This window comes from Pteropus medius, unplaced genomic scaffold (assembly GCF_902729225.1).
Source record: "Pteropus medius unplaced genomic scaffold, Ma_sr-lr_union100, whole genome shotgun sequence".
NCBI classification, from domain to species: domain Eukaryota; kingdom Metazoa; phylum Chordata; class Mammalia; order Chiroptera; family Pteropodidae; genus Pteropus; species Pteropus medius.
In genome coordinates this window covers 21,616,274-21,643,790 of record NW_024340849.1, presented here as the reverse complement: position 1 = coordinate 21,643,790, position 27,517 = coordinate 21,616,274, and the positions used below count along the sequence as shown (strand labels likewise).

General features: G+C 43.1%; 1 protein-coding gene and 1 long non-coding RNA gene across 3 annotated transcripts in view; one reads left to right on the top strand and one right to left on the bottom strand.

Moving 5' to 3' along the window:
• Nucleotides 1–1,063: 1,063 nt before the first annotated feature.
• LOC120586157 (uncharacterized) lies at nt 1,064–22,092 on the bottom strand. 2 transcript variants are annotated; one of them, XR_005648612.1, is made up of 4 exons: nt 21,984–22,092; nt 6,134–6,193; nt 4,113–4,234; nt 1,064–1,199 (listed from the first exon to the last, which is right to left on the bottom strand). It is a non-coding gene; the product is annotated as an uncharacterized LOC120586157 (long non-coding RNA). The 2 variants fall into 2 exon arrangements; XR_005648613.1 differs by lacking the exon at nt 1,064–1,199 and adding an exon at nt 2,835–3,323.
• The window catches only part of SLC14A2 (solute carrier family 14 member 2), a 152,736-nt gene continuing 139,392 nt past the window's right edge, over nt 14,174–27,517 (top strand). The window contains exon 1 of the mRNA XM_039842546.1: nt 14,174–14,519. The gene's annotated coding sequence lies outside the window, so the exon portion shown is untranslated. The remainder of the gene's footprint in view (nt 14,520–27,517) is intronic.

Below are 27,517 nucleotides of genomic sequence, written 5' to 3'. Positions count from 1 at the left end.
AGGTGGGCTACAGTCTTGTGTCGTCTGGCCTATAAATGTCATTTGACCCAAGCCCAAGTCTGATTTTGGCACAGGAGTAAAAGATGCTCCAGACATCTGAGTAGCAATGGTAAGAAAGATGCAGAGACATTCCATATGCTCACTCCAAGGGAAGTCCTTTCGCAGAACATCAGGGCCAACCTTAATGTTCATTCTAATGGAATGGTATCTGCATGGAGGTTATAAAGACTAATTTGTTCCCACCTTTGAACCTCTGAGGCTCTCACTCTCTCTAATCAGTGCTGAGCCCTGCACCAAAACAGCTCTGCCTAGTTGTCCAGACAGACATTATAGACTCCCAACCACCTCTACTTCACACATCCAGGCTGCAAAGTCTAAATGAAATGGTATTTAAGAAAGAGACTTCCTACATTTTCTGGAAGACTGTGTAGACACTGTACTGGGTCAATCGTACTTATAGGCCAAATGGATTTGATTCTCCTACATACCTTAATTCAAGTGGTGAGAGCAAAGCATTTCAACACAGTAAACATCATTGCCTTCTAGTAAATCCTTTCTGACATAAATATCAGCAAGAATACTAATAATAATGCCTTCTGATTCTTATAAGGCTTCACATTTACCAAGCACGACCATCTACATTATTTCTTTTTAATGTCACAGTACTGGTTTGGGGAAGGGAGATTATTATGCCCCTTGTAAAGATGAATAAATTGAGATTCAAAGAGTTCGAGTGACTTACCTTAAGTTGCAAAGTTAGAGTCTGAAATCGGATCCAAGTCTTATGAATCCAAGTCGCCTCTAATACATTATTATAAAACGTCTACCCCAGTGAAAGACCTTTGTGTCTCACAATCTTGGAAGTTTGGGGAGAAAAGAGAATCAAGAAGGGTAAAGAGAGCAGAAAGCTGAGGAAAAATAATCTGACTTGCACATTTTGTATTAAGTCAGTCCTCAGATTATTGTTTTTAACTCTTTTTTCATTTTACCTCAGTATTTTTGACTCTCCAAAGTGTTCTCATGTCCTTATCTCATTTGATCAGCTCGGCAACTCTGTGAGGTAGGCAAAGCAGATCTGATTGATGAGGAAACTAAAGAGAGGCCAGATGACTCACGAAGAACAGATAGCCACTTGGTGGCAGAGTTGGAGCTGGAACCCAAATCTTTGGAATAGGAATGGAGTAGAAGAAAAGTACCTGCTGAAAGAGACAGGCAGGAAGCATTCTATTAAAAGATTATTCAAAATGTGTGTAAATTTTACAACATATACATTAAATCACGATGCCATACACCTTAAACTTATAGTTATGTATGGCAATGAATCTCAATAAAACTGGGAAAAGTGAATTTGAAAATTCATATAAAAATAAAAAGGGCTGAGAATAGCCAAAAGAATTTTGCGAAAGAATACAAAGAGGAGGGGACTTACACCACAGATATCAAAACACGTGATAAAATTGGGTGATAGAGGTGTAGGGATGCAGAGGCCAGTGGAATAAACTAGAAAGTCCAGAAAGAAACCCATGCATTTTTTTGGAAATTTGGTGTGCATAACAGAGGCGATTACAGATAAGTAGGCAAAGTATGGACTGTCTGATATGTAGTGTCACAACAATTGACTCTCCATATTGGAAAATTAACATTAGAGCTCTATTTCATACACAGAATAACACTAAGTGTTGCAAATAAACTCCAGATGGATTTAAGACTAAAAGTTAAAGAAAAAAAAAATGTTTAACTATTAGAAGAAAATTCTGGAGGATATTTTTATATCTAATCAGGAAAAGATTTATGAAGATTCAAAAAAAGCACAAAAGAAAAAGATAAATTAGATTACATTATAATTTAAGACTTCTGTATCACTAAAGACACTAAGAACAAAGCCAAAAGGCAAATGAGAGATTTGCAGGAGGATTTGACCAACAAAGGATTAATATCTAAAATATGTGTGTGGGGGTGGAGAGAGGACTACAAATGATAGAAACCAAACAGCTCAGTAAAAACAACAGAAATAAAAATCAAAATGGTCTATAAAAATAGGAAAAGATGTCCTACCTCATTAATAATCAGGGAAACGTCAATTAAAGCAAAAAAAAATACCCCATTTCATACCCATCCAATTGTCAAAAACTAAATGGTTTGACAATAGCAAGATTTTTGTGGGAAGCGGGTACTGTCATTCTGGAGGGAGTGTGAATTATTTTAACTCCCTTAAAGAGCAATTTGGAAGTATCTTGTAAACATGAAGAAATGTGTCTCTATGACAACTAGTTGAACATCTAGATAGATGCCCTAGAAAAATACTCCTGTGTGTCATATGACATGTAAAAGGATGTTTATTATTGCATTCTTTGCAATGTTAAAAATTTGGAAACAATCTAAATGCTCATCAATAGGGCAATGGAAAAGCAACGTATATTTCAGAACTGCGGGCCTTGGTGAGCTAAACACATGTATCAAGATGGATGATTTTGGAAAACCCAAGTTGAGTGAAAAGAATTAAATCATATTACTATACCATTTACATACATGTTTAAAACACAATTGTCTATCACTTATGGATTCAAATATATGTATGGTAAAATCTTAAAAACACGTAGAAAGATCCATGCAAGTACAGGAGAATGAATTCTCAGAGGACGACTAGGCTCGAGGACAGTTCAAAGAGGGTGGAACTGAACTTATAATGTTTTATTTCTTTAATTTAAAAAAAAAAACTAAAGCGAATTTAGCAAGATGCTAGCATTATAACATTCTGTGCTATGGATATTGAGTGTTTGATATAGTAAACAATTCAGGAAAGAAAAAGTTATTCACCAGCAACCTCTCTATCCTCCAGTGGAAATGAGAAGGCAGCAGGGAGCATGAGTCCACAGGACACTGAGCCGACAGCTTTGAAAATTATTTTTGCTTTGGATTTCAGCTCATGCACACACACCAAGACAATTCCACACATGGGAGCAGTAGGGTCATGAGAGAAGCACAGTCAAGCAAGATAGTCAAGGCCTGCGAGGGGCCCCCCAGGCAGTTCTGCCAGGACATCAAAACAGCATTCTGTGGCTAGGAATAGGGCCCAGGAATAACAATGGTTTAAATACAATAGGAGACTATTTCTCCCAACTTAAAAGAATTCAAAGGTAGGCAGTCCAGGGCTAATATGGTGGCTACACAATGCCTTCAGGACTCGGGATCTTTCCATCTTTCTGCTCTGCCATCCCTAGCATAGGAGTTCCATCTCCAAGGTCCCTTTATTATCTGAGATGGTCACTGCAGCTCCAGTCCATCTAGGAAGCAGGAAGCCCCAAGTCATTTCAGAACATAGTCTGAAAACAGAGAATCAAGACATTGTTGCCCAAAGACAAAATTGAATTGTCTCTAGTCATATAGCTCATAACAATAACAATAATAACCATATTACTAATACTCACCCTCTGTATCGAGCACCAATCTGAGTGCTTTGCATAGATAAATTCAACCTTGCAATAACCCAAAGTCATTCATCTAGTAAAAGGCAGAGTCAGGATTTGAGCTAGGTGCCCTGACTCCAGAGGCTGTGCTTGGAGCTACTATGCTATAAGCAGTAAATCACAGAGTCTGAATAAGAATTTTAGTCTTCTGACTCTTAGGCCAAATTCTCTTTAAAGTGCTTTATACTAGTTTATTAGTTGTAGATTCTGGGTTTATCTTATCTTCACTTTCCTCTGGGCCTCATATCTATTTTTTCACTACATACATTAAGCATTTGATGAGGACTTGGCAAAATATCTGGGCTCAGTGAATAGGGTTCAACTGCCCCTCACACGAGGCTTGGATGGGGTCTGACTTGACCTGAGAACTAAATAGAAACATCAAAGCCACATCCTTGATCCCCTGAATGGAAAGCTGTGTCTCTATCTATTACATCTACAGAAAGGAGAGCAACTCAGACAAATGTTCTGTGCACTCTCGTCTTTTCAGTCAAGCCCTGGCAAGGCAGAAAGTGGGTGTACCTTGTCAGTGTCCTACACTTCTTTCCCTAGAGTGCTGGTGTCAGGAGGTCCATCCAGGGACCAAGAAGGGGAGAGCCGAGTGACCACTTGTAAAGCCAAAGTTGGCCATGTCTGCCCTTTTACCTGTGCAGTTGAATTCCGCAGAGGAAATCACTCACTCCCCAAGTTGGTGCTGTTGTACATTCACGCTCCCACTCCCATGGCTGGCTGTCCTTCCTCGTGTCCACAGTCACTCATCATCAAGCCTGCCAGAAAATGAACAGACCGTTCCATGTTCCTCTCTCAGCAACCAACATCATCTTTCCATTTAGACAAACCAAAACTTGGGAGTCATCTCTGACTCCTCTTTCTACCTCTCCGCCATCAGTGACATGGTCACCTAGTCCCATTGTTTCTATTTCCTTCACGTTTCTCCAATCTGTCCACTGTCCTCATTCTATCTTGGCTTTAAATTGTTTCCAGGCTAATACCCTCAAAACCCTTCTTGGCATAAAAGCACCGGAGCTTTCAAAAACAGACTCGGGTCATGTCACAAACATATTGTTTCTTAAACAGTTCTCTGTAAACTTTGGGGTTCAGTCAACACTCCTAAAGCAGAAAGCCAGGTCCCTGAATATCTGGCCACCACTTTCCTCCCAACTGTGTCTTTTGTCCCTTGAATTGCTTGTGCTAGCCACGCTCAAACCCTGGGCTTCCCAAAATACACCATGAGCTCCTTATATTGTGGGCCTTCACATGTCCTTCTTCCTCTGTCTAGGCCCTCCCTGTCCCTACCTCTAGATTGAATTTGTCAAATTCCCGAGTGAGTTTGGGTGTAAGCGGATCAGGAAGAAATGAAGGACAGACAGAGGAAAGAGGTATAAAAGTGACAAAAGAAGAGAAGCCAGGAATGTGGACGGAGGTAGCAAGTTTGACCAAAGTAGAAAAAAAGATTCAAAAGCAGAGGGATCTAAGAACATTGTCTCTAAGACCTTGGCAGCATGTTTCTATTTTAAACAAAGCTGAAGGCTACAAACTTCACTTGAATGATTGTAGAACTCAAAATGCCACCTAGTCACCTGGTGACTGACAGAACAGAGCAAGGAGTTGAAACACTGAGGACAGGTCAGGGAAGCAGTGATTAAAGGCAAGGCTGGGTCTCAGCTCCAACCTTAGGATTCCATCGATGTGCATTTCTGCTGAGACAGAGACCACTTTGCCATCTTACCGAAGTGAGTTATTTCTGCTTCTTCCATGTTCCTCTCCAGGACACCCAGGGAAAGACACACTCATTAATAAGTTGTCTACATCTCTTGAGAGACTTTGACCACATATACATGATGATTCATAAGAGATGCCAATCAAATTCAGCACTGAGCTGGTAGAGTAATTAATATCTTCAATGTGGCAGCTGAGAGTCAGAGAAAAGAGGAAAAACCATGCAGTGCCTGCATTTGAGACCAAGCATCACTCTCCCGGAACCTGAGGAAGCTTTAGCTCACAAGTTTGACCAGCTTGCTGAGATCTTGAAAGCCACTCAAGACACTGTAGCAACTGATAGGAGCAAAGGCCGGATGAGGCTCTGTGTGGCAACACTGCTATCCTGAAGGACAGTGCCTCATTCCCATGAACATGATGATCTATTTCCAAACCAGACAGTTGAAGAGAGGGACGAATAATCAGAGGCTATTCTCATCCCCAAGGCCACCCCGATTCCTAACAGTCGCATAGATGTGAACAACCCCAAGTCTTCACACATATAATTTATTCAGTTCTCACAACCTTCTCTGAGGTTACAAGAGTATTACCCTTATACAAAAAGATTGAAACTTAAAATGTTAAGTGACATTTCCAAGGTCACCAATTTGGTGGCAGAGCCAGAATATAAACCCACCCTGAATATCAACAAAACTCATATCCTCTCCTATGCTTCTCTTTCAAAAATAAAAAGATTATCAGCATTGTAACAGGGCCTAGCTCACCTTACAGGTGATAGAAGTGAGGTACACAGTGCATGATGACAGAGGCAGAATTTGAACCTGGATTTCTTGGCTCTCAGTTCACCTTTTTCTTCAGTGCAACTCACTGCTTCCTGGGCTCTAGCAAGTGGTCCCCTGGTTGTCACATTCATTCGACAATTTAACAAATATGTAGTGAGCTCTTACCAAGGGCATTAGGATACAGCACGTCAAAACCATCACTTTTCACATGGAGCTCACATTCAACTGAAAAGACAAACATATATAAAATAATTCACCAGGTGAGAGTGATAAAGTAAGGTGAGGAAGGCAGAGAGCAGTGGGGCAAGAGAAGGAGATATTACTTTTTAAAAGATGGTCAGGAAAGGCTTCTCTGTTGACACCTGGCTTTGGGCTTCCCCAGCAAAATCCTTTCCAATGTAACCTACATCATTCTTGTAATCACAGCAAGGCATTGGGCTGACAATGAGCAGGTGAGATACACAGAAGTGTAGGCTGGGTCCCCAAAAGAAAGGCGATTCAAAAGTAAGCCCCAGCACTGCCACAGTCCTGCCATGGATGGTCCTCACAAGTAGAGAGGACAGCCTGCATCTAGCTTGGAAAGCAGAATTCCAGAGAAAATGGCCCCCTGACTCAGGAGCTTAAAAAAGATACCTTCACAATCTGGTAATGCCCAGCCTTCGAATGGTTTCTGAACACTTTCTGTTAGAAGGAAGAGTTGGAGGTGAATATAATACCTGGAGAATTTTAGTGGGAGGAAACAGCCCTTTAGATATGCCTCAGGATCTCACTGAAAATGTTTCCTTCATAGACTTTGGAAGTTGTGTCTCCGGGAAAGGCACTGAAAGTAAAATAAGAAGAAGCCTCTGGTTTCACCTTAGACACAATGTGGAAGTTTATTCCTGGCCAAGGCCCAGAGACAAAGCTTTATACAGAAATCGTCAGATATAATCTATTTTAGAACTATAAAGTGACCTATCTATATATTGTATAGTGCAAGTTTTCTAAAAGGTTTAGCAATCAAATAAATCAACAACAAAGAAAACCATTGCCCAAATACATTTCTATATTTTACTACTGAAATCACTCCAAGGAGAATTCTGTGAAGCTGAGGGCTCGAGGTGAAGTTGCAGAGAACAGCTGGAGAAGCCTCAGGACAGGGTCATTGCCAGATGCTGGGAAATGAAGAGACTAAGAACAGGTTAGGAAAGGCAGTGAGAATCTGCCAGATGCCCAGAGCCAAGAGGCTTTATGTCTGGAGGTGATAGGAACAGCCCAACTGGATGGTGTAGTTACTGCTTGCTATAAGTGCCATAAGAAATGCTGTAGATGAAATTGGCAGGAAATGTGTGAGAAGCTAACACTTTCTCTGTATCCTCACCTCTCCCTCCCATCACCATTCCTGCTTCAGGAGAGTCTAAAGTTAACCCTCCATCTCAGCTAAGGATTCATCCCCGACTGTCTCCTAATTAGGCTCCTTCATTCTCACCTGGTTCTTCCCTTTTGATTAAATTCTTCCTCAACAAATACATCATCTTCCATTTTTAAGAGGAATAAAAAAAGGGAGAGAAGGAACTTTCCTTGGTCCTGCTTTCCCATCCCCCCCTCCAACTAGCATTCCATCTCTACACTTTCCTTAATAGCCAGACTTTAAAGAAATACTTCCATACTTACTACCTTTCTTTCTTCAGCTCCACCTTCTTTAATACTTCACAGTCTGCTTTCTGGTCCTGCATTTCCACTGAAACTTCTCGAACTGCCAGATAGGCCAGCTTGTCCTAAGCCTTTGGTCTCAGCAGCATTTGTCACTGTGTAACCATTGCCTGAGCCCAACATCTTAAAATATTTTCCTCCTTTGGCCTACATGACCCTATTCCCCTGGTCTCCCCTGAAGCCTCTTCAACCTTCTTCCCAGTCCCGAGACCCTCACCACTACCCTCGTAGTCCTCCATTGGGGAGAAGAGACCAGAATCATCTAAGTCATTGGATGTTTTAGGGTCACACACTCTTTAGCAAATCTGATGGAAGTTTTAAAGGCTTTCTCCCAAATATGGTTTATATATACATATACGTGCATATGCATATGTGAATACATATAGAAACATTATCTCAGGACAGGCTCACGGAGTCCCTAAACCAAGATCCTCTGTCTCAGAGAATAGCCTCTTGTACAAAATGTAATTGTGATGTCATGTGCCTGTTCTTGTTACTTTTAAAACACATGTTCTTAGGAAGCTCTGGGCTTCCAGGGGTGCTGCAGTGGAGTAAAGCCCTTTATCAGGAGGCAGGAGCCCAGCATTCTCATCTCAGTTCTCACACCTTAAAGACTTGAACAAGTCACCTTTCTAAACCAAAGTTAGTTCCTCTGTAAAAATGGATATTATAATTTCCTCCCTGCCACACATGTTTGTTGTAAAGATCAAATAAGATCAGGAATTTGAAAACATTTTGCAAACTTCAAAGCACTACAGAATTGATCACTATTAAAAGCATTGATTAATATCCTTAGAGGCGGGTTTTAATCCTGTCTTGGGCACTGCATTATGATTTGACCTGGGTTTGTTTTCCGGTTTGTAAACTGGAGATGATAATATCTATTCTAGCTAACTCAAAGAGCTAGTGTGAGTATCAAATCGAATAATGAATGTGGAGGGACTTTGCAACTCAGCAAGACTGAGGGGCCTGCCCTTTCTCATCCTCTTCTTTGTCCCTCTCCGTGTGCATTAATTGAGCTCCATGAGCCCAACAGAGTGAGGCTGGATTCAACAGTCCCACCGTGCCCAATGATGGAACATTCCTACGACATAACTCTAGAGTCAAATTAGACTCCAGTGAGTTGATCATGGATAATGTAATTATAAGAAGCAGCAAATAACTTGGTGATAATTGGCAACTTATTATTTTTAAAAGGGGGGCATAGAGAGAAAGAATATAGTGTGTGAGAAAGATTATCCATTGTAGAAATAATCACTCCTCCTGGCTACTTGGCCTATATTTAAACCTACCCCAAGGAGCACTAGTGTCACTCTGGTATGCTGAGTCACCATAAAATATTTTCTAGCCTGAAATCCTGGTTTTACCATGATGAGTGAGTGTTCATAGCCTCTAGTAGGTATGCACAGGTCTTCAGTTCCCCAAGAAAGACCTTGGCCACTGAAACCGTTGTGCCTTTCTTGTTCCCAGCCCCTTCTTCTGTGTTCCACTGTGACTGTGACCAGCTGACACTCAGGGTGGCAAGGGTCAGGGACAGACGCAGATCAAATAGCAAACTTAGATGGCTCCATCTCTTCCTTTTCACAGGGTTCTATCTGGTTTCAGAAAGAGGCGGGGTTTCCATAGAGCTGTGGGAAGGAAGGGATTCGCTGTTATCTGGTGAAGACAAGCCAAGTTGCTGTCCTCAGATAACACAGCAAAAAGCATTTTTAAACAGTCACTAGGACCTGGAAGGGATGGAACTGACCCTTCGTTGCAGAAGTGAAAAGGGACAAGTGTCCTGGGCTCCACACGCAGGAGAAGAATAAGGAAATGGAAGGGAGGCTAACATTTATTGAGCCAAGGACATTACCTACATTACTGCATTCAATCTACTCAGCATTACCCTCCAGCATATACTTATTGTCCCATTTTAGCAATAAGGAACCTTAGGATCAGAAAGGGTAAACATTGCCCAAGATCACACAGAGAGTAAGAAACCGAGGGATTCCAAATGCTAAGCTATTTCCACTCCGAAAAACTGCCTCACTAAAGCCATCAGAGGCCATTCCAAGTACTGGATATACCCAGAAAAAGACAAAGAGTGACTCTCCAGTTGTGTCCTGTCCACAGACATGCCCCTAGATAAAAGACCTTTGATTATTATGTGATAGACACCTACTACAATCTGAGACTTGAGTCTGCCATTCACCAGCTTTGTAAACTTCACTAAGTCCTTTAAACTTATCCATAAAATAAACATACCATCTTTCTGGGAAATATGTAAGTTGTTGTATAGTTCTAATGCAATGATATTTGTGAAAATGCTTTTTTTCTGCCTTATCATTGCCAGGTAGAAAAAAGTGGCATTGCCTTCATTCACAGGGCTGCTGGTGAATACCAAGTCCCTGTCAAAGGCTGTAGAGGTTCTAGAACACGGGACGACATGGGATAATGATGAAGCAGGAGACCAGAATGCTTCTGAGGTCTGATAAGAGTTACATGGACAGAGCAGAACTGGCAGTGATAGACATCCCTGCATTGGCTACTTAACATCTTCCTAGGATGGGACGGGTCCCAGAGTCTTGGCTAGAGCTAAGTCTCCCTGTGGAGAGTCAAGTGGCTTCTGCCCTGGGGAAAGGAGATTCATAGGGGAGAAAGCTGGCAGGTCATTGCAGCTGGCTAGAGCAAAAATATCATGAGGGACAAGCTCCAACTTTGCTTTTTTTCTCTTATCTCTGGTTATGATGTCTTGGTTTTATTGCTCTAGAAAAAAGTATAGGCTATAAGATTGTGGAGGGAAAGGATTCTATCTTCTATGTTATTGGATTTCCCATAGAACCTAGACAAACATGGAGCTCAAATAAGTGGTCCATAAAGGCAAGAAGGATGCTATGCCATCTTTTCGTGAGTTCCTACAGCTAATTTTGCCCATAATGAACTTTTGGATCAGGTAGAAAGCCTTGGAGGGCTTAGTAACAGTCAGATCCCCAAGTTTCACTTCTAGAGATTCAGATACATGAGGCAAAGGTAGGGCAGAAATGTGCATTTAACAAATTCCCCAGTTGTTCCAGTGCAGGTGAGCCTGGGGAAAAAAACTTTAAGGAATACTCTGATAGTCTATTGTTTCACATATCATATTGTACTGACATGATCTGTTTATAACTTCCCCCACCAGACACTGTGGGTTTTGGCTGGGCTCGCCAGATATGGAAGCTGACCCATAAAATACATCCCCATTCTCATAGGAATAGGTTCATGTCTAGAGTTTGTGTTGTTGACAAGGGTCAGTGAATCCCCATATATCATAAATATAGGCAACAACACTGAATCATGGGATGCTAGAGTGATGGAGCTGAAAAGCACCCAGATGCATTCCGCAGTATCCATAAAGCCAGGGCACAGCTCTGGATCTCTGCAGTCGCTCAGATCCGTAAGGCTATGCTCTGAGAAGCATTTTATTAGAGCTTATCTAACCAATGCAATACAGTGTGCCTTACAGTCACTTTGTAGTTGAGCAGACTGAGATCTAAAGAAGTTAATGGACACACTCAAGGTTCCACCATGAATCAGCGTCGGACTCAGAACTCAGACCTCGGTCTCTGGATTTCCTGAGCAGGGCTTCCTTAAACACACAAGATTCTGAGAAAGACCTGTCTTTGTTTCGTTTTGTTTTGTTTAAGAATGATCAGTAAAATATTCTCCTTTTTTAATGCCTTAATGTTTACTGCAGACACATTTATCATAAGAAGAAGGCATCATTTTAAAGTTCCCTGGATAGCTTTTACCGAGAACCTAGGCCATGGAAAGCCCTCCCCAGAGCTCCTCGAAATTCTGAGAAGGAAACAAAATTAGAGTCGATTAAATGTGTAATTACTGTTGATTGTGGCAAGCATGCTTCTTTAAGGTTATATTTATGATGCAGAGGTCTGATAGTGTTTGTGACACATGATGGTGCTTTATATGTTTTTAGGATCCTGGGACCCTTGTTGTGGCCTGGGATTATTACTTATAGACAGGTTTTATAGGATTAGGGGATGAGGCTACGGTGGATTTTACAGAACAGACTCTACAAAGTGCATCTCCATGTTAGGCACATTAACCAATACAGGATCATCCTGTGCTCTGCACTCACTGAGGGACTTCCTTCCACAGTGCCACATCCAAACACCTAGCAAATCACAATCATGTAACTAATTCAGTGTCTGCTATGTGTCCTTCCCTTTTCTGTTCCTTCTATTTTTCGTTGTTTATCATAATAACCCTCCTGTCTTAATGTTCTTCTGATTCCTCAGGTATTCCTGCTAATATGCCAGGTTCCCCGTGAGTTGCATTCCTATTAGTTCTCAGCTTCATCTCCACCTTTTTCCCATATGCAAAGTCCCGTACACTTTTTCTCGGCAACTCTAGTTAAAATGCTAAATTATGAAAGTGGACAGACCTCATCAGTAGTGGATCCAATAAGAGAGACCATGCCCCTTTCTTCCTTGCCCACCTGTGCTAATGATTTGAAAATAAATTTCTCTGATAGCTCACCTGCTGATCTGAGGCAGTGTAATCAGCCCCATGGATTCAGAGTAATTTTCCCTGTCAAAGACCCTTCTCTCACGATGCTCCCCACACCGCTGGGAAGTGGGTAACACAGAGAGGATTGTGTCTGTTTTACGGGGTTCTGAAGCTAAAGATCGAGGATCAAGCCGACTTACCCAAAGTTAGTAATAGAGCCCCTTCGAGAGCCACGGCTTCCTGTGTCCTGGTCTAAGAGTGTTTAGTGTTTATTTCTCTCCGATCACGCTCTTGCTGTAGCTAAAATGTACTCACAGGTTGGCTGATGTGTCCTCAGTGGGATAGAAGGCAAGGAGGAGGGAATCTTTGTTTTTATGTCCTGGAATGTTCCAGTGGTTCCAGCTGTGGCTACAGTTCGTGACTGCGGGGAGTTTTTGCTTGTTTATTTTCTTTTGAAAGATTCTATCTCAATTCCAGCAAACTTTCCAGCAAACAGTACTTTGAGGCAGCTGGGGAAGGGAGGGCTGTTCCTTCCCTGTCATATGTCCTTAAAATAACACAACAGGAGAGGCAAGCCCTCAGGGTCCCCTCGAGGTACCAAGGATAGCATAATGAATTGGCTAATCATAAACTATTCACTCCTGAGTTCTAAGCGATATGGTAATGAATTGCCAACAAGCCATTCGCCAGACTGCAGCCATATGGTGAGGGATGGGACCCTGGCACATTGTAGCCATACTGCGGGTTCATCTGCGTAATTGTTCCCATCCAGGACCTTCTCATCTCTATGGCTGCTAATTAACATCCTGTTTAAGCTGCCGTTGTCAAAACTCATCATTTGTTTGTTTTATGTAGACAGGTCTTTCTCTTATCTGGTTAGTAATGGTGACCATTAAGAAATAAAAATGTGTTTGAGTTCACATAAAAATATTTGAGTTTCACATCTTGCATTACCCAGTGGGTGGGTGCCCAGGCTCAGCAGCACTGGCCTATGGTAGCAACTCGATCCAGGAGCTTATTAAATCCAACAAATTATCATCTTTCCCTTCAGAAACACAAATGAGGATCCAGTTCATTAATTTCTCCATTGTTCTTCCTGTCTGTGGACATTAGTCTGGTTAGATCTTGAGCTATAAAATGTGGATTTTATTGGAATAGTGGTGATAATAAAAATAATTGGAAGGCGATTTCATTTATCAGAAAAAGCACCCTTTCAAACACACACCTCCTGTTGGCTGGAGGAGATGGCAAAATTTTGGAAAAAACAATGTCGGTTTCCTTTCTGCTCCTCTGCTATTTCCCGCCTCTTTCTCTGGTTTCCTTAGTTGTTACCCAGTTGAGGCTAGAAAGAGAATTTGGAGGAAAGCAAAACAAAGCTACTCTGGGAGGACGGAGGGATGAGGACCTGTAAACAGTAAAGCCGGTTAGAAAGGAATAATTTTCTTAAGGATTTAGGAGGCTGGCCCAGTGGGGGCAGCTATGACTCTGTACGCTGCTCGCATACTCCAGGGCGTGTCCCAGACCCTCACAGCCACGGCTCAACAGGGGGATTGACCTTATATTTCCCCACACGCATCCTCTGACAGCCTTTTCCCACTAAAATTTCCTGTTATTACTATAAACTGATATCCTTTTATAATAATGGTGAAGAATATGAAGAAATGGAGGCAAAGAGGACAGAAAATGAAGATGAGGACGCCCACAGGGTGATACTCCCCGAGACTGCTCCTGGGTCCCCTCGCTTCCTCTAGGACACAGTGGGAACAATTGCTCTGTCTCGCAACTTCCTGATTTTTCCCTGCATCCACATACCGCCTCCTAGAAACAGCCAATGTGTTAATTGCAAGGTCAAGGCGGTGTCTTACGTGGCATCTGGGACCTGGTACAATGCAAACAGATTTCCATATGTTGTCCCTTCCAGGAGCCCTCAGCCCCAAGCACCCACACCACGTGAGTAAGCGGCTTCTCTGGAGACGCCGACATTTTAATTGGAAGCATCTGTTGCCTTTTCCGTTATTTTTGGCCAGGTTTGGTTTATTCGTATGAGCCCGTGTTTGTGTACAGACCCGCCTACGTGTTTCACAGGAGGTGGGACACAAAGCCTAGCTTTGTCTCCTCTCTCATTTTCTGCTCTAGGAGCTGACTGGGATATGTGACAGGGCCACTTGCCTTTACCCCACTCTTTTTTTTCTGCTGGGTTTCTCTCAGCAGACTTGGGGGTAGAAAGGGCCAAGCTGAGAACAGAAAATCGCCTTCCTAGGAAAATAGAATTTTGGGGGAGAAACACCCACCTCCTCCCACTCCCAGCAAAGGAAGGTCTTCCAGCCAGGGCCCAGACAGTGGCGGAACTTCTACCCACATCGGACTCAGCCAGGTACTCCTCCCAACTCTGACTCACACGCTAGCTGAGGCCACCACTGTCCTCAAGTCTCCCGCAGGCCTTGCTCCCACCAGCCTCTGATACCCTGCCCTTCCCTTTCTCCTCACTTCGAAAACCCACCTTTCTTCTCTCCCTTAAAACCACAATTGCCTCCACATAGCCTTCCTACCATTGGCAAACTGACCTGATCATACTCTTAACAGTGCTACTGTTAGTGCTACTGTTGGTAATCAGTGTGTACTATGTTTCTGCAGTATTCCAAGCTGCAGTGAGTTAAATAATGATATGAAGATCAAGGTTTAAAAAGAGAAAAAGATATTTACCAGAAAACCAAGATAAGACTGTGACTGCATTTCAGGGCTTTGAGGGAAAAAGAATGAGAATGGAAACATTAAGACTTGGAAGGCCAGGTCGCCTTGTGTCGGCAATCCGCTGCTCTAAAGACCACGAATGACCCCGCGTTCTGTGGGTCCTCACCCCCGCCTCCTTGGGTTATTCTCAAAGGAAGTGTTGAGGCCCAAAGCCTTTGAACAGTTCCATTGAGATAAATTCTCTTCGTAGATCTGTCTGACTTGGGGGCCCACGCAGTTGCTTTTCCTGGAACACAGAGCATTGTGGGTCACGGGCTGGGGCTCTGCTGAACAGATAAGTGAGCAATGTTCCTTCAATGTCAGAACTGGGGGAGGCCGTAGAGGACCAGATCTGTCCTCCACTTAACAGAGAGTTAACCTAAAGCCTGTGAGGCGAGATTGTTCAAAATCCCACAGCTAATCAGGGCAGAGCTGAGCCCAGAGCATTTCTCCCTCGCCTCCTTGCTATACTTTCTAGGTACCCACCTCACTCCTGTCTTTGATGGGTGATTTTGGTGACACTTAACCTCTCTGAGCCGCAGGGTTTTTTTCTATGGAATTGGGGAGCATGGAAGAGAACATTTTTGAGGGCTTCTTATAGAGTGCCAAGTGTTGATTATATTTATTCTCACCTTTAAACCTAACACAGTTCTGCATTATAAAGTAGTCAATAAAATTCCCATGTCATCAGAGAAAAATAAGTCTCTGTGAAATGAAGTGAACTCCTTAAGATCATGAAGATCATAGAGTTAGAATCTGAATCTTAATTCCAGTGGTTTACCCAATGCACCCAGTTGTACTTCGAAGAAAATGAGAAAGAGCATGGAACTAATGACTAAGCCCAGCAACACTCCCAGGCCCCTTCATGCTGCTCCTGCCAGTGGAGACAGAGCTGCCACCTGCCCCCAGGCCCTGCCACCAATGGAGTACAGAGCAGGTTGCCATGCCCGTAGTGTAGCCTGGCCCATTCTTTCATGGACTATCACAAAATCACATTTCCTTTTGCCTGCTAGTCAGGATCCTGCCTGTAGAAAGGAACCCAGGCCAGTACTCCAACCAGCCGCAGAATGAAGATGCTTTCACCTACAATCCACATACTCAGGTGTCTGCCCCACCAAGAGAAAGGCCTCGAGACACCCCAAATCACTCTCAGAACAGCCAGAGGATGCCCCAAAGTCAAAGGAGAAACTTATTTACAGAGATGACAGCTCACTAGCTCGTTCTCATTTTCCTAGCTCAGCACGGCAGTCAGCCTTTCTGCTGGCATTTGCAAAGGCCATTCCCCCCATTTTGGATTCAGGACATTTCTCCACCAGCCCATTTTCAGAGCTAGCTGCACTGTCAGACATTTCTTTGGATATACGCTCACTCGCACACATGCACACTGAGTCCTGTTACTTTTAGTAAGACTTCTTTTCCCCCCTTCTCTCCTAGAAATCCAATAGAGTTCTCTGCAGGGTAGAGGCAAGAAGAGAGCCACTCACGCCATTTGATTTTACAGACAGCAGAAAGGTCCCTATTCCTAGCTCATGTATTAACAACTCCCCTTTAATCATTTACTGGGCCAGCATTACTTGGCCAGTTTAGCATTTGACACATTCTTGGCACTTGTTCATATCCAACGTAGCACTTTATAATGTGTAGCTTTATGTTCTTGTTTAACTGTTTACTGTGTGAGGAACCTTTCTCAACTAGGATGTAGCGCCTATGGGGCAGGAACTGTATTTGGGGCAGCGGATCTCTGAAATTCTAGGAGTTATATAGCAATTTAAAAACTCTTTCCAGATGCTCATATGTCACTCATAACAGTGGATCCTTTCAGTGTACCTTTTCCCTGGAAGACCCAAGTCAACTCTTACCCCTCTTTTAAGGTGCACTTCGAGTATTTTCTTTACAATGTCCCTGGTCCCATGCCCCATCCTAAGTGGGATCAATAACCCTCTTCCTTTGTTCGTTCTCATGGTCCTTTATACACCTCTTTATTATTGCCTGATCGTAATGGTTCATATTTATCTGTTAAATATCTAGATGTCTCTCCATCCAAAAGGTGAGCACCGGGCAGGTAAATATCAAAACCAGGAAGAGCTTCTAGGACAGTCTGGCATTTCAGGTATATATATGTGCATAAGGAGAAGGAAGTTGGAACTAGGTGGGAAAGGAAGGGAAGACTAATCCAAGTGTCCCAAATGCTCCCAGTAAAAATTCTCCTATTTGTGTCAAGTCCTGCCCCCTGGAAGGATCTCTCAGAAAAAGCACTGCTTTGGGGAAAGAGTACAGACTTCGAGGGGTGTGACACTGTCACACAGGGGTCAGACCTCTGTCTGTTTACCAGAGGGTTCAGTTTGGTAGGGAAAGCACCACTGTGGGAAATGCCGAGGGGACACGCAGCAGTTAAAGACAGGTGGGCTGTGGCATCAAGGCACTGAGTCATCAGCCCGCTCCTAGCAGGGCCCTCATAGGAAGAGGAAGGTTAAAAAAAAAAAAAAAAAAAAAAAAATGGGCTCTCAGCACTGAGCGGAAGAGCTAAGCAAGAACCCAGCCAAGCAGACTAAAGTTCGAGACTCTGTTCCAACCCCAAAGGGGAATTAGGAGGCTGGGGAGGTATACTGCGCAGGAGTCCAGTAGCATGTAAGGAGCACATTTCAGGGGAAAGAGAAATGCTTACAAATTATGTGCCTGGCCCATGGAAAATCCCTGAGCACCAGACTAATCCCAGTCGCTGTCAGATAATGAAGGTTCTTATCCTCATCAGGTATAGCTGAGAAATTGGGGAGAACTGGATCGGCATGGAGGGAGTGGGGAAGAGGGAGCAAAGCCAGATGGGGAGATTCACCAGCCAGGAGGAAGGGTTCTTTCTTATTTTATACTCTCCCCATCGAGCGAACTGCCTGATCCATACCAAACAGTCAAGAGAAATTTGTTGGAGAGCAGTTTAGGAGTGAGAGAGGTTTCCAGACACCTTTCCATCATTTTGGCAGGTAACTCCCAGTTTTCCTGGCCAGACCCTGCTTACTGGAACCCTTCGTCCAGTGCCACGAAGAAAATGCAATTCCCCCTCTGCACTATTGCTCATTACCAAGAAAAATGACGGCTTGATAGTCTTCCAGCAAGAGCGAACAATCTATTTCATTTGGAAGTTTGGTAATTGATTAGGGCAATAGATTTTCTTCAGGGCAACCCCTCTGGGAGAGTCTGGCTCGGGTACAAGATTTACATACATCAGGCTCACTCTGCCTTCAAAATTTGTCTCGGAGGATGAGATCACAAGGCCATTATCGGAGTGAGTGCTGGGCTGGAAGAGTGGGGAGGCTGTGTGGAATTCCCAGACATCATTTCTCAACACTGAGGACCGTGTCTAGTTCAGAATGCTTTCAAGTACTTTTCTGACAGTGACTTTTGGGTAAATCCATTGCCAAGGGTCAGTGTACTCTGGGCTGTGATCAGAGCATGTGCTTCTTTGAACGTCTCTACTGACCGATCTTCAGCATAGATAAGTCCTGGAAACTTACCATTAGCCTGCGTGGTGCCCAGTTGGAGGGATGCCCAATAATGGCTACACTATTTATTTTATGGCTGCACCACAGCCTCAGTGAAGTGATATCCTGAGAACGTACAGTAAGTCCTCACTTAACATTATCAACAGGTTCTGTGACTTTAAACAGGATGACATCTAACAAAGCCAATTTTACCGTAGGCAAATTGATATAAACAAGAGTTAATTTCCTACATTATCTCATCAACGTTTTAACAAAGCAATCTTGAACAAAACGATGTTATTCAAGGATCTGCTGAGACCATTGTAGAGGTTAGCAGCCCAGCTCTTAGCAAATAGATGGTCTCTTATCACACACATCATCTGAGGCGTGTCCTGATCTTATATATCCCTTCCCCCAACCTTTACTTCTAACTCTCTCTGTGTGTCTCTGGGTCAAAACCTGCTCTAGGAAAAACTTTCAAACCTGTCATTTACCACCAAATGTAAACATAAATCATAATGTTCTCTTTCTCAAAGGAATCTTCACTTTAAGCCTTATCACTAACTCTCTAATTTAAAAATTTCCAGCATCATTGCATTGATAAAATGGAAGGGCATAGGGAGGGTGTATACCACAAACAAAGCATTGTGTAATGATACTGCCTTTCTTTGAGTCACAATACCATCCTCTAAATCAGTTAGGGCCTATAGCATTCATATCCAAAGCTGACTGTGATGCATTTCATTATAATCACAGCAGTTTGAGTTTAGCCCCAAATACAAAGGTTGAAGAGTAAAAGTGTTTGGATCTTACCTACATATACGTAAAGAATTGATGAGTACCTTGGGCCTATATTGCCTAGGCTCAGATGCCTAAGCATTCTCTATAAGAGTCAGGTCTGCACAGTTAGGGCCGTGTCCCCACAAATAGCAGGGACACAAAGGCATATCTCTGGGGTGGTCTGAAAAAAACGAGATATTCATCTGGTCTGTGCCATTCTCACTGTACCTATTCAGACTCGTGATGCAAGAAGTTTCTCCCTTGACCAGCTAAGTTTCTCCCTTGGCCATAGGGACCCCACAGACTAAGAGAACGCCTCTACTCCCCTCTCTACCTAGCACACACAGAGGTCTGCTTAGAATGGTGAAAAACTGTAACCCTTTGTGTCCCTGCTTGGGTACGCATCCTACCCCTTCTACCCTATGGCAAGTAGTTTCATCTCCAGAATTAGAAAGTTGGGCCTAATCAGACTAATAGTATCTGCCACAGGTGGAAAAAAACAATTTTCCCCAAGGATGATACCATGGTGGTAAATATCTACATTGATAAAATGTAAATCTGGCCTTGAAGATGAACTTGCCATGTTAAGTGCTATAGGTGCCTTAGGGGAGAGTCCTAAGGTAGACAGACCTATATCACTTGTTGAGCAAATGATGATATTAGAAAGTATACCGGTCAACCAGCAAGTATTATTGCACATCTACGCAAGGGCTGGATTCTATGAGGGATACAAAGATGAATAAAGCCTAACCCAAGCCCTCAAGATTTAGGTGGGAACCCACTCATAAAATAATTATTGCTTACATGGCACTAAGGCGGCTACTAATATATCCATTAATAGTCACTAAAATGTTCATTGATATATTCATAAATGGACTTGTTCTATCCATTATGGCTACCTTCTTCCCACTGTTCCCCAATGTATCAAAAATATACATTCAAGCACCAGATTCAGTGATTCTCTTGAAACCTAATAAGAAAACAATAAGAATCCCATTAAGTATCATGACAACTTTCTCCCAGGATACGTTGAGGGGGACATGTTGCCCAAATAGGATTAGCGCTCCATCCATAGGCATGTTAAAGTACCCTGTGAGGTGCGCCCGACACCATAACTGTCTGGCACTAAGTAATTTGTCGATAAATATTTGTTTGATGAATGAATGATTGATTAAAAATGGAAGAGTTTTCAAGTGATCTTAGTACAATTACAGATTCTAAATATTATGATTTTAATGTAACTGCCTTGTCATACTAACTGTGGCATCACTGACTTAAAGTGAATTTTAAGGAGCAATTATGGCGAGTATAGACAGAGTGTAAATTTGGTATCCAAAGACCTGGGCATTAAACTTGATTAATATTAACTAGCCAGGTTGATCTCAGGGGGGTCTTTAATTTTTCTGAGCCTCTGTTTCGTTATGAAGTAGACTGGGAAATGGAGTGCAGAGGAAGAGACGAAGCAGGAACGTCCCAGTCAATACTCGGGCGCCCTCCACGGCTTACCCCGCATTGATGGCAGACACATGGGGCCTGCGAAGGCAGGCCTGGGCAAAGCTACAAGTGGGGGAGGTCCTGGGGGTTGAAAAACTGCACATAACAGGAAATGAGACCCAGAAAAAGCAGGACTAAGACAGACTGTTCTTGGAAATGAAGCGGGGCATGCTCTGCATTCTTTTCCTCTAAGGTAATCTGAGGATGAGCAGCCTCGCCCACCCAAACCACTCTGGTAACCATAGGAATTCCTCATTGTCAAAATTCAAAGCCGATACACAGTGTGAAATCTTAATATTAATAAGCAATTGAGTGAATTATTGATATTTTCCCCTAAATGCCCTTTCTGAAGATTCTCTTTACAAAACATTTGGACTTTTGGGACACAGGAGATCTGCTATTCCAAGGATGAGTCTGTGTTGACGCTGGGGTCAAAGTGGAGAATATTAAATGAATCTCATCCAGATGCATTGAATTTCCATGTTTTTCTTTGTTTCCTTTTCCTCTCACCACTCCTTCTTTCCTTCCTCCCTTCCTCTTCTTTCAGCCAAAAGTCAGGCAACATTTTAAAATGAAAAGGTCACTAAAGCCATACTTTAGAAACCTTGGTTCTTCTCCTAAATTTGCCAACTAAAATAAGTGTGAACCTGGTGCGATCACTTATTTCTCTAGCCCTCACCATTCTCGTTTGTAAATGAAGGGTCTGAACAGATCAATGATTTTCAAATGCTGCCTCAGGGAGCAGAATGGGGAGAGAAAGATCAGAGAAGGGGTTTCCAAACCTCGATTCTCCTCAATGGAGGAAACTCATTTCTTATCTCTTTTACATGAGCGAGGAGACTCCATCATAGTTCATTTCAGAAGAACAAATTGTTTCCTTTGCTTTTAAACATGAAATGTTAGAAACCCACAGGGCTAGCTAGCTAATCTTGAAGGTCCTTTCCTACTCTGGGCTGTAGGTTTCTACTGCTTATTGAGTTTCTATCATGTGAGAAAAACTTTGTGCTCAATACTGCAGAGTCAAAAGGAGATACGTGTAAGACAGAGTCCAGGACTCCGAGGGGATCACGCAGCTCTAAGAGGAACCAGGGAGGTGAAATTCGTGTTGAGGGCACCGAGGGACACAGTGCTCTGGGAAAGAAGAGATCGGGGAGGGCTGCAGCGAACAGAGAAAACGTCACAGAGAGGTGAGATGAGCCAAGCCTTGGAGATGGGTGTATCTGGAAGAGAAGAGAGAGCACGTTGCAGACAGGGAGAGCTGCCCTTTCTCCTTCTGTCCTCACTTCATGCCATTATGAGCTGGCGCAGGGACACAGAGGTCAGCAAGACAGGCAGGTTCCTGCTCCCCTGGAACTTACCGTTTGGGGAGATGTGGACAGCTCACCGCCGGCCACTGTGGGCTCAGGGACTAGCTCCATTTGGTGGGCTTGATGGTGACGACAGAACTTTTCCCACGAATTCATCTGACTCTGGTTAGGTTGGGGCAGGCCGCCTGAGTCAGCAGCAGGGCAGACGAAATGACCTCCCAAAGTAACTTCTCATGAGACATGGCCCTGGTTGATTCGGTTTGGCTGGGATTCCGAGACATTCCAATATCTGCCCAGAGGACAGGCCCTCGCCCCAGCCAGACTGACCTCAGCCTTGCCTCTCCCAATAGATAATTACGCTTTCAGGTCTCCAGAGTGGCCCCCGTGTGGGTGACCCTTGGAAGTGACATGCCGTTTTCTGATGGGAATGAAAGTATCTGGAGTAGCCAAAAGGCTTCTCAGCAGGAAAGTTTGTTATTCTTTTAATTGCGGCATTAAACCTCGGGCTAGCATTACATGAACGTTCGTGCTGCTGTCCAACTTGCCGAATGAGCTTCTGACAGGCTTTATCATGGCCAGGGCCAGTCTGACCCAGAGGTGAGGGCGGCCAGCAGTTCTTGGCTAGAAGTTGTAAATCCCGGAACTCGAGGAACTCCATACCCTGACCTCCCCTCCCGGAGCTTTCTTGCCTTTTGACTAATGCCTGACATTCCACCTTTGGGATTTGGGCCATTCTAAATGAAGACTTTAATCCCTCTTTTCCCTGGAAGAGAATATTATTAAGGTTCACAGGGGTGCAAAAAATGGAAGCTCACACGTTACAGAGACGACTTAGAAAACAAGCAGCCTGCTCAACAGGACAGCTGCTATAAGGGTAATGGGCTTTATTGAAACTGTTGTAGAAGATCGTTGAACTGGAATGTCTAAATTAATACTGTAATCTTAACTTTGGAACCTTCAATTCGAATTCATAACTCTAAATCAATAATCAATAATAATAAATAGAACTTCTAGATTCAATCTGCTTTCTACTCTATCATATAGAATAACAAATAAGATGCGTAATATATTTTCCCAGTCGCAACCCCATGCTTTAAAAGAGCTGTTACCTGCCAAACATAGATCACAGCTCTGGTTTATTATAGCATGTCTGAGACATCTTTCAGATACTCCGTCTTGTTTCCATAGCTGATACAAATTGGATCCTGTTCACCATGTGCTATACACTTTAGCTTTCATACTTTATTAAATACTGTGATTTTTTTAAAAAAAATAGATAATAATTCTTCTAAAAAGTTATACATCCATTGTTTGCATGTACTCCAGCATAACTCCTCTGTGATAGCATTTGTTTTTGGTCGTTTGTTCATTTATTCGATCTATTTAGCAACCAGATCTAGATTCCAGGATTATCAGTGGGGGAAAAAAAAAAAGATCCCAGCCCACTTTGACAGTCTAGAGAGGAAATAGACATATTAGTAAGTAAAACAGCACTGCAACTGCTGGGACCCAGCAGTGACAGGAAGAACTTGGAGGAAAGGGCTGGAACTTCATGAGGACACAGGGAGGGCTTCACAGAGGAGGGGTTCCCGTTGATGTCCTCTGAATTCAGCCACTGAAGACCAGGGATTAAGACATTGTGACCAGAGCTCACCTTCTTTTGCATTTTCACAAAAAAGATGGAAAGTCTAGGGAACTAGAGTTGAAATTTTTTTCTAGTCCTTTTCTTACAGGAAAAGAACAGGTAGATCTGAGGCTTTTGGACACCTCTTCGACAGAGGTGTCCAAAAGCCTTAGCTCCTTCTCCCTGGGAGCAAAGCAAAGGGCAGGCAAGCTGGTTTGCACAGGTGTCAGGGAAATGAGATGTGTCCACCGTGCTTCTGGCAAGCTAAGAGCCCCCAGCTGGCAGGGGGCCAGCCCAGTGGCATGTAAGCAGTCTAATACACAATCTAAATGCAAACGTTTGGGGCCCGTTTGGGGAATCAATTAACAATAAGCATATACATCCATTTACAAAATAGCAGTGTGCTAGAGTATCCCCACATCGTAGTTGGAAACTAAAATAATACCAGGAGGAATAATCATTAAAAACTCTTCTCCAAAAAGCCAAGAATAATATTAAGAAAATAAAAAATGTCATCCATCTGCAGAGTTATATCCTTAGGGAGGCACCGCAGAACACACTAACAAGCAACCGAATCCATGTATAAATGAACTGAAATCCACGAAGGTGAGGAAAGGAGAGGTGGGGCACGAACTAAAAAAAAAATCTCCCTTGCAGATTAGCTACCCTCAACCAGGCATAGTTCCATCTGATCACTTCTTGTAGGAGATGGAATGCTCGGAGGCTGGGCATGACCCTCAGGGGAAATTATGTGCCCATTCAGAGTCCCCAGTGTTAGTTCTGATCTTGGATCACCCTCTCCCACTTCCACACCCCCATGCCCACACGTGAGCATGTGCCAATACACACACATGCACGCACGCACGCGCACACACACACACACACACACACCTCACTCACTCATCCCCCAGGGGAATCTCAGACACATCATTCACTGTTAGCTACTAGCTGAGGAACAGTCCCTGGCAGAGAACTAATTGGGATGAGGGGACAGGGTGAAGACGAAAAAGGTGAAGAATTTTTAAACCACAACCTGAGCACTTGGCATTCAAAAAGGTGCTGAGCCAAATGTCTTCTGGCTAATGGCTCTAAGAAATTCATCTAAACCCCACCATGCCCTTGCTTCAGGACCTGCAGCTGTGAGAACACTTTGGGGGTTCCACTCTAAGGTGAGGTCTCTGAGTGAAGCCAGAGGTAGGTGGAGTCCTGAGCTAGGAACTAACAAGCTGCTGCCACCAGGCACTTGGCAGTGGCATCAAGCTACTCGCCTAGCTCTTCTGGGCTTTGGCAGACATTTGCATACATAGATAGAAGCTACTGCTACTTTCACACACTGAAAACACACCCGTGGCATGCTCAGAGCTCTGTGGACCAATGGACATGCCTTGTACATATCGCTTTGTTTACATTCCCTGAGGGTGGGAACCATATCTGATAATGTCCATGGAGACAAATGATTCTTTAACAGTAATCTTAGAATGAACCATTCAACCCTGCTGGACTCTGCTGGGCACTACTACCCCCATCGGTGTGAATAATCCAGACATGGTTGTTGGAGAAGCAAAGCCCGTCACCAGATAGGCATTGAGTCCCTAGGTGTAAAGCTCAAACTAAAATCTCAAAACTCTCTTCAAAAATATGAGCAGACTACACACAATTGTTAACAGATCACCCGATAGAGAACTAGGGTGATGGGTCCATGCCTTACACCGCTTGTATCCCCCACAGTGCCGGGCACAATGCTTTTACTCGGTACTCAGTACTACGTTAACACCTTTTTAATGACTGATTAAATGTATTTAAAAATGCACTTCTTTCTGGTTTTTTAATTTAAATTTATGAAATAAGCTCTGCATGTAAAATGAGTTAGATCTTTATGGAAAAGTATTTCTCTGGGAGTTTACATCTTAAAAAGGTGTGGCCCGTGGGTGAGAAGCAATGTGGTGTCATGGGGAGAGCATGAAATTTCGGCATCAGGAAACAGGGCTCTAACACATCCAGCTGTGTCACCTGGGGCAGTTCACTTAACCTCTGGGAACTTTCATTTCCTCCTCCCTAAACTAGAGGTAACAATTTACCTAATTCGTAGGTGATTGTGAAAAGATCAGGGAAGAGGCTTGGTAATGGCAAAGCCCTAAGCAAACATAAAGTTTTATTATCATGATTATTACTATTGTAGGAGGGCTGCATCCCTTTCCTTTGAATGACAAAGACGAGTTTCCTGTGCTCACATTGAGCAGGGGCTTTGTGTCTGAGTGCTTCTTCCAGCAGCAGCTGTGACTGTGTGCACACCTCCTGCCACCTCCCCTGACGTTCTGTTGGATCCGGACAACTGACCCAGCAAGACTGATGTCCATGACCAACTAACAGGCCCACCTGGGGGCTAGACCTACACCCTGCACCTCCATCACCCCAGCTCTTGATCAGGTGACCTGTCAATAGTCATGTTTAGTACATGATTTTGATTCCTCACCTATTCTTTTTATTGACATATAACATTATATTAGTTTCAGGTGTACAACATAATGATTCCATATTTGTATATATTGCAAAATGAGCAGCACAATAAGTCTAGTTAACATCCATCCACATACATAGTTACAATTTTTTGTGTGTGATGAAGACTTGTAAAACCTACTATCTTAGCGATTTTCAAAGATATAATACAGTACTATTGACTATAGTTGCCATGTAATGTAATGATGTACATTACATCCCCTAGACATTTATTTTATAACTAAAAGTTTGTACCTTTGATCCATTTCACCTACCCCTCACCCTCCACCTCTGATAACCACCAACTTGTTCTCTGTATCAGTGAACTTGGTTTTGTATTTTTTATTTGTTTAGATTCCACATTTAAGTGAGATCATATGATATTTTTCTTTTTCTGTCTGACTTAATTCAAACTTAGCATAATGCCCTCAAGTCCCATCCATGTTATCACAAATGGCAAGATTTCTTTCTTTTTATGACTATTTGGTAAAGTAGTATTCTATCAGTAGATAGAATAACAGGTAGATGATAGACAGACGGACACATCTTTTTTATTTATTCATCTGTCGATGAGAGAACTAACACTTAGGTTATCTTTGCTATTATAAATAATGTTGCAGTGAACATAGAGGTGCATATGTTTTTTTGAATTAGTGTTTTGTTGTCTTCAGATAAATACCCAGAAGCGGAATTGCTGGATCATATGGTAGTTCTATTTTTAATTTTTTAAGGAACCTCCACACTGTTTGTGAGATTGCCTGCAGCAATTTACAATCACCACAAAGGTGCACGAGCGTTCCCCTTTCTCCACGTCCTCACCAATACTTATTATTTCTAAGTCCCCATATTTTTGAAGGAAGTTTTGAGATTTTAGTTGGGGCTTTATACCTGGTAGGGACTCAGAGCCTTGGTCTTTGCCTCTACGACAGTCACCTCTGGATTTTCCACACAGATGGAAGGAGTGGTGCTGGGCAGAGTTCCGCAGAGTTAAATGGCTCATTCTGAGATTTGTCTGCAGCATTATGCTAAGTACTCTTAGGAACACAGAAAACTTACCCTTAGAGAGTGCCCAGGGTAGGGACACAGAAGCACAAAAGCAGACCCGCCGTGGCAGACCCGCCGTGGCTCCGTAGTGAGGTAAGTGTGATGCAGCTCAGAAACCGGAGAGACTAGTGCGGAGAGAGCTTGGAAGGTGGGGAGAAGCAGGAGAGCAGAGAGAGAACGTTTAAGGCAGAAAAAGCAGACCATTTGAAAAGAAAGCCCGTTCTCATTTCTTTTCTTTTTCTTCTTTTTTACTTACCTTTCAAGGGGAACGGACTTACACGTGAGATGATGTCTGGCTCAAGTGATCTTCAGAATTCACGATATTTCTTAAACCAGCAAGTTGCAAAGTTTAACATGCACCAGAACCAGTGAGTGAGTGTGTCAAAAATGTAGATTGCTACAGAATCAGAATCTCTGGGGT